Here is a 7,536-nt window from a genome sequence, read left to right as displayed (position 1 = left end):
TAGAAGCAGCCTCAAAATCACAGCCTTTTCAGGACTTGGCAGGCAGACCACACCTCCTCCCGCTTCACCTCTTTGGGCAAATGGTGTATAGTGTGTATCCAGTGGCAGCTGAGCCTTGCTCCGTGAGGGCCCCGGTGGCTTCTGGGGACTTCCCCCCCCCCCCCCCCCGGTTTTCAGTGAACATGACGTTTTGAACCTGAAACTGGCATATCAATCAAGTCTGCATCCGGAATAGGACTCTGAATCACCTGAAATGTACAGACTCCATTTGGAACAGCGATGGTTCCTGCAGCCACTTTCTGCGGACGCCGTCAGGGCACCAAAACGTCTTAAGAAGGGTAGGGGACACCTCTCAGATGAGCTCAGACAAACTAGCCGGAGCCATATTGAGACCTGGTGTAAAGCTTCAAAATATTTTTCAGTTTTTCTTCGAGTGTGACAGCCCAGTGAGCTAGAAATGCCACCTGGGGTTGGAATCCTAGCATGCCCATGAACTAGCGGGGGTGGCCTTGGTTGAATCGCTCTGGAGCTCAGTGTTCTCAGCCGTTAGCCGGGTGGAGGTGATGCCGGCTTCATCAGGAGAAGGGTGGAAAATACAGAACAGACGGTAGAGGATGCCTCGCCCAGCCCTGACGCGTGGTAACTGGTCAACCCAAGTTCGTTCCTCACTCCCTCTCTCCCTCCCTGGCCCTCTTCCTAGGACTGTAGAGGGAGTCTTCTCAGAGGACACTCACTGACCAGAAGACTCAGAAGAGTAGTTTTGCCAAGGTTTTGTCCGTGTATAAGTTCAACAAGCAAAGACTTTTTTGACGCTCAACAGAGAAAACTCTGTGTCCTCACCTGTGTGGTTAGCAAGTTCAATATCAGCTGCTTACTTCACATCAAGAGAGACAAAGGCATTGAAATTTAAGTCCCTTTGAGGACTAAGAGATAACAGTCAACACCTGCAAAAAGAACCCTTATGTTAGTAGTTTCAATGAGGGAATTTTTTCTACATTGGAAATGAACACGTGTATTTTCTTCCCTGAAAAGACCTCCACTCAGGCTGCTGAGACGTTGTTAGCATCCAGCCAAACGGGGCGTTTATTTCTAAGACACATTAATACTTTTCTTTTAAGAAAAAGTTTCAGGGAGCGCCTGGGTGGCTCAGTCGGTCAAGTGTCTGGCTGGGGCTCAGGTCATGATCTCGTGGTTCATGGGTTCGAGCCCCGCGTCGGGCTCTGTGCTGACAGCTCGGAGTCTGGAGCCTGGTTCAGATTCTGTGTCTCCCTCTCTCTCTGCCCCTCCCCCGTTCATGCTCTGTCTCTCTCTGTCCCAAAAATAAATAAAAAACGTTGAAAAAAAAATTAAAAAAAAAATAAATAAAATAAAATAAACAAACATTAAAAAAATAAATTAAAAAAGAAAGAGAAGAAGTTTCAGGATCTTTGAAAATCTTTTTTAGACCATGCATAAAATCTCCTATGTGCCACACCATGAGTTTCCCCAGCAGCCTCCTTCACCCAGTCCAAGAATATTCCCCCATTTGACTGTCCTCTGCCTAAAAACCCTCTACTATGGATCCAATCCTTTGGGTCCCAGGGCGTTAAGGAACATAATAGCTGCTAATGACAGGGTAGCAGGAATTCATCTCTACACACAAATACAAATATAGTTACAGATAACTATAATTGCAGTTCTTTTCCTCATCAAACTAATTCCAGACCTCTGCGTCTTGAATCCTTCCAGAGGGCCCCCCCCGATTCTCCAGCTTCCTGTCCCCCCTCTCTCGGGAGTCTTGCTGAAGTTCTAGCAGCTCACTCTGGGACGGTTTGGCTGAGAAGTAGACCCCACCTGGTGGGTGTCTCGCTCATTTGCCTGATCCTATCCTTAGGGGATAGGATTCACACCCTCCCGAAGATGAGCAACACCATGATGAACATCTCTCAGTACCAGTGCCAGTGAGGCTCTCTGGCATTTGAGAACAGATAGCTAACTGTGGGTGTCACACTTAGCATGTCACTTAGCATGCCCAGTTTCACTCTGCACTGCCAGATTGCTCTCTAAGACCACTGGATGTATGTGGCAGTGGCTCTGGTTCCCGCTGGCCTTCCTGACATTGGTCATTCTCTGCTTTTCCAATTTTTGTCACCAGATGGGTATAACGTGGATCTTACTTCTGCCTTAGTTTTGCATCTCTGCGGTTACCAGCAATGTTCAGCATTTCTTCAGGTACTTATCACAGTCGCGTTCCCTTTTCTGTGAGCTGCCTGTTCCTGACCTTCGCCCATTTTTCTAAACTGTTCTTAATTTTTTTTTTTTATGTTTATTTGTTTTTGGGAAAGAGACAGATAGAGTGTGAGCAGGGGAGGGGCAGAGAGAGAGGGAGACACAGAATCGGGAGCAGGCTCCAGGCTCTGAGCTGTCAGCACAGAGCCCGACGCGGGGCTCCGACTCATGAGCCTTCGAGCCGTGAGATCGTGACCTGAGCCAAAGTTGGCCACCTAACCGACTGAGCCACCCAGGCACCCCCTAAATTGTTCTTGATTTTTTTTTACTGTTGATTTTCAAGAGCTCCATGTATATTTTGAATGTTGCCTTATTGCTATTTCCTCTATCTTCTCATTTTGAAAAATCTCAAACAAACAATAAAGTCACATGAATGTCATAACAGATTTACCAATTATACATATTGTCTCACACATTTGCTTTCTTTCTTTCTTTCTTTCTTTCTTTCTTTCTTTCTTTTTTCTTTCTTCCTTTCTATGATATAGGTTATAAATATAGATATATAAATATATATTTAGATGAAACATTTGAAAGTGAGTTGGTGACATTCAGACCCTTCACTGCTGAATATTTCAATGTATATCTAAGAATAAAGACATTCTGTTGTGTAAGCCATAATAAAAGTCCTCCACTCAACAAATTTCATGTTTATTTAACGCTCATGTCTACTGTAGGGTTCATATTCAATGCTTCCCGTTATCCTCATCCACTTGGACTTTGTAAAAAATACCTCCCAATCTATCAATTATTTATTAATGTCATCTATGAAGACCATCTAACAAGATCTCTCCCTTTTGATATCATCAAATGCGTTAATTTTCCTCCCTTAGGAGAATGGTTTTGAGAGTCTCATTTAAGAGGTTTTGGGCTATCCCCACGTTGCAAAGTTATCTTTGAACAATTTCTCCTGCTAGCTTTACAGCTTCACCTTTCAAATTGAGCTTTAAAATCTCAGAGGGGTTCACCTTTGTGTAGGGTAAGAAGTAGGGGGTCAACGTTCTTTTCACAGAGTGGGCAGGGTTTTCCAATGCTATTTATTGAACAGTCTGTTGTCTCCCAAGTTGTTTGTGGTTGTCTGTGCTACATCCTGCTCCCACCAACGGTCTGTTCTCAGGCTCTCTCTTCTTTCCGTGTATCTATTTGTTCATTCCTGGTCAGGAGCCACCAGTGGTTTTGCCACGTGGGTGGTGAGCAACCTCGAAGGTCCCTCTCGCTGGACTAAGAATCAAATTGACGTGAGACCGATTAATAGGAGAAAATCCAGTTGAATAGTGTCTGCATGGAGAATGCACACACACGTGGAAATTCCAAAGGCAGGTGAAGTGAGGTATGTATGTCATTCGGAACTAAGGAGAAGGGCATCAGGGGTGCACTTCACAAGGTGATGAGAGCAGATGTTTGGTAATTAGATGTTTGCCCCACCGTACAGATGGGTCACTCAGGTAAAATTTTTCTCTATTGATAACCCTTTTTCTGGGAAAGACCCCCAGTGTAGATTCTTCTATGTGGCTAAAGGAGGGACAGAGGTTTCTCTTGAGCCTGCAAGGTCTCAAGTGCCTTTAGCTCAAACTAATCCATATGCCAACGGGACACATTCGGCTGGGGGGGGGGGGGGGTGGGGGGGTGGGGATTGTGGTTGCATTGAACCCCTTCAACATGTTTTCATGTATTTTTGATAAATCAAGTTCTCTCTTTTTGCTCTCAAGTTTCAACCTGGACAGCTATTTGGAGACTTAGTTACTCTACTGTATCAATTTTTGACCATATTTTTTTAAGTGCCTCAAACAATCTTGCCGGTAGCCGACCACTGTAATAACCTTAATACAGAGCTGTCATGACACTAAGTAGCAGAGTTACTTCCATAGCCTACCACAAAAAAAAAAAAAAAAAAAAAAAAAAAAAAAGCCACAATTTAGCCTGACAATAAACCAATAAAAGCAACTGTGAACGGGTGTGAATTCCAGTGTCGCAACGTCATAAATACAAGAAAAAAAAAAAAAAGCACTGTTTCCGATTTCTCAAGACGGAAATGAATTTCCTTTTGGAGCTTCTGTTCCACTGCAGCAGAAACTTAATTTCATTCCACTTAAGGATACTTCCCATTCCCTCTGGGGTGGTGTTTGAGTTCCAAAGGACTTACAGAGAACCAAGTCTTCAAGGGGAGGGGAGATCTATTAAGCCCTTGATATCCCTGAGACAGACAGACATCAGTAGATGTCCCTTGCCCCATCCAGATGATCCAGGACCATCATTCAGATGATGGTCCCCAAAGATCTCTCTCTACTCCTATTCCCCCTTAGGCTCCTGCACGTCATCCCAGCGCTACATAAAGGGGATTGACAAAGGCCGGGAGACCCTCATCTGCTGAGAGGCTCCTTGCAACCATCCGTCCTCTGGGATCCTGCTGCCTCCCCAAGGTCCACCAGGAAAACCAGGCCCAGGTGCCCTGCAGTCTCAGCCCCCACCAATTAGTAGATGTCATCAATGTTCCTTGTCCACTCCCTGGGATCACCAATAGCTACCTCTCCAGACTGGTCAGTGGTCTCTGGAAGAAACAGAACCAATAGGATGTATAGAGATAGAGAAAGAGCTTTATTGTAAGGAGTTGGCTCACACGATTATGGAGGCTGGCCCATCCAATATCGGCAGGGTGGACTCCCAGCCTGGGGACTCAGGACAACAGATGCTCCGGTTCAAATCTGAGGGCAGTCTGATGTAGAACCAGAAGGAGATGTCACAGATGAAGTTCAAGGACAGTCTGTTGGCGAATTCTCTCTTGCTTGAGGGAAACTGGCCTTTTTATTCTAATCAGGTCTTCAACTGATCGGACAAGGCCCACCCACATCGTAGAGGGCAATCTGCTTTACTCAAAGTCCACTGATTTAAATGTTAATCTCATCCAAATCACCCTTCCGTAAACACTCAGAATAATGGTTGATCAAATATCTGGGCACTGCGAACCAGCCAAGCGGACGCATAAGATTAACCACCACATTCTCCTTGATTAGTGCGATCCCCTTTAGGATCCAGTCAGGTAATGCATTCCCCATAGGGGACTATATTTTTAATGAGGTATAATTCACATATCATAAAATTCATCCTTTTAAAGCATGCAATGCGGTGATTTTCAGCATAGTCACAAGGTTGTGCAATCATCACCACAGTCTAATCCCAGGACATTTTTTACCACCACCGCCCCCCACCCCCCAAATTCGAAAACCCATACCCATTAGCAGGCAGCAAGAGGATTAATGACAGGGAGTTGACAGCAAAGGGACAGGCGTCTGGGGATTGAAAAGTCAGGAAAAGGACACGACGTCATACAAACGCGTAGGTGCAGGAAACAGCTCCCACTCGTATGCCGGGGGAGCCTGCCCTCGCTCTTCCCACCTGCTGAACCCGCAGCGCCCCACGCCATAGCTGGACATCCAGCCCCAGACTCTCAGACGTGGCGGCCCTGCGGAGGCCCCGGACTTCTACAGACTTCTTCCCCCACCGGCCCCGGTCTAGCAGCTGCACGTGCCCGGTTGCCGGCTCCTGTGCCAAGTCCGAAAGCGCACCCCACGTCAAACAGCGCTTCGGGGGGTTGGTGAGCAGACTTCTCGCTCCTTCGACTCCCCTTTCTGAACCTCAACTCCCCTAGCCTTTCCCACAACTGCGTGAGCTCTGGTTCCTCTAGCGCGTCCTGCACGCCACGAGATTTCACAGAATCCCGCTTCCTGGCTGGAAAGCCAACTGATACGTAGGCCTCCGCGGTCACCGCCTTCTTGGTTTTCTTCACGGTGTTACCAACCAGCGTGCATCCCTAAACGCTGGACTTGAGTCTTGCCTCTTTGCTCGGTTAACAATCTGTGAGTGCACTCCTTCAATGTTTTACTCCACGGCCAGCTCTGCCGACTCAACATACGTCTGCAAGATGCATCCGCGCTGTTGTGTGAGGCTGTCGCCGATTCATTTTCTTTGCTGTGAGAATTTCTTTGCACGAATAGCTGACACTTCATTTACTCATCCTACTGGTGGTGAGCCTCTGGGTTGTTTATTTGGACTATTATAAATGATGCTACTTTAAGCAATCGTGCGTGTGTAGCCCTTGCACTCGTGTGTCTGTATGTTGGTTGAATGCATATTTGGGGGCAGAGCGGCTGAGTCCCCGAGTGTGTGTGACTTCAAGTTTAGTCAATAAAATCACAATTAGTTTTATCAGTCTCTTCCTTTTAGCCCTTCTGGGAGCTCATAGGGGAAGCTCATTTGGGTTTTAAATTGCATTCCCCTGATAATGACGTTGAGCACATCTGCATATCTTCATTACCATTTTTTTAAGCGTCTGTTCTAGTCTTCTGCTCAATTTCGCATTAGGTGTTTGCTTGCTGTGTTTATTTTTTTCTCATTGATTCGTAAAAGCTGTATATATTCTGAATGTAAGAACCCATTTTAGGGACGCCTGGGTGGCTCGGTCATTTAAGCATCTGACTCTTGGTGGCTCAGGTCATGAACTCATGGTTGATGAGTTTAAGCCCCACATCGGGCTCTGCGTGGAGCCTACTTGGGATTCTCTCTCTCTCTCTCTCTCTCTCTCTCTCTCTCTGCCCTCCCCCCACCCACACTTGCTCGCTTTCTGTCTCTCTCAAAGTGAATAAATAAACTTTAGAAAAAAAGAAACCCATTTAGTTTGGGGAGTGTTGACATTTATATACACCACATATGGAAAAGCCTGCTCTTTCTGTTGAATGATCTGGGCAGCTTTGTCAAAAATCAATCCGTTCTCTGTGGATGATCCATATCTGGGCTCCACTCTCCACATATATCTCTACACACTGTCTTATTTACAGCAAGTCTTAAAGTCACATAGTTTAAGTCCTCCAACATTTTCCTTCTTGTTCAAAATTGTATTTGCTTTTCATGGTCCTTTACAATTTCAAAATTTAAAAATCAGCTTACCAATCTCTGGTTTTAAAAAGCCTGCTTGGGGGACGCCCTGAATGGCTCAGTCGGTGAGACTGACTTCGGCTCAGGTCACAATCTCACAGTTCGTGGGTTCAAGCCCGGCGTCGGGCTCTGGGCTGACAGCTCAGAGCCTGGAGCCTGCTTCAGATTCTGTGTCTCCCTCTCTCTCTGTGCCTTCCCTGCTCATGCCTTATTCCTCTCTCAAAAACAAACAGTAAGAAAAAAAAAACATTTTTTTAAGCCTGCTTTGGGGGAGCATGGGTGGCTCAGTCAGTTAAGCATCAGACTCTTGATATGGTCTCAGGTCATGATCTCACAGTCCTG

This window comes from Neofelis nebulosa, chromosome 7 (genome assembly GCF_028018385.1).
Source record: "Neofelis nebulosa isolate mNeoNeb1 chromosome 7, mNeoNeb1.pri, whole genome shotgun sequence".
Lineage (NCBI taxonomy): Eukaryota > Metazoa > Chordata > Mammalia > Carnivora > Felidae > Neofelis > Neofelis nebulosa.
The sequence above is the reverse complement of the archived record's forward strand: the minus strand, read 5'-3'. Positions refer to the sequence as shown.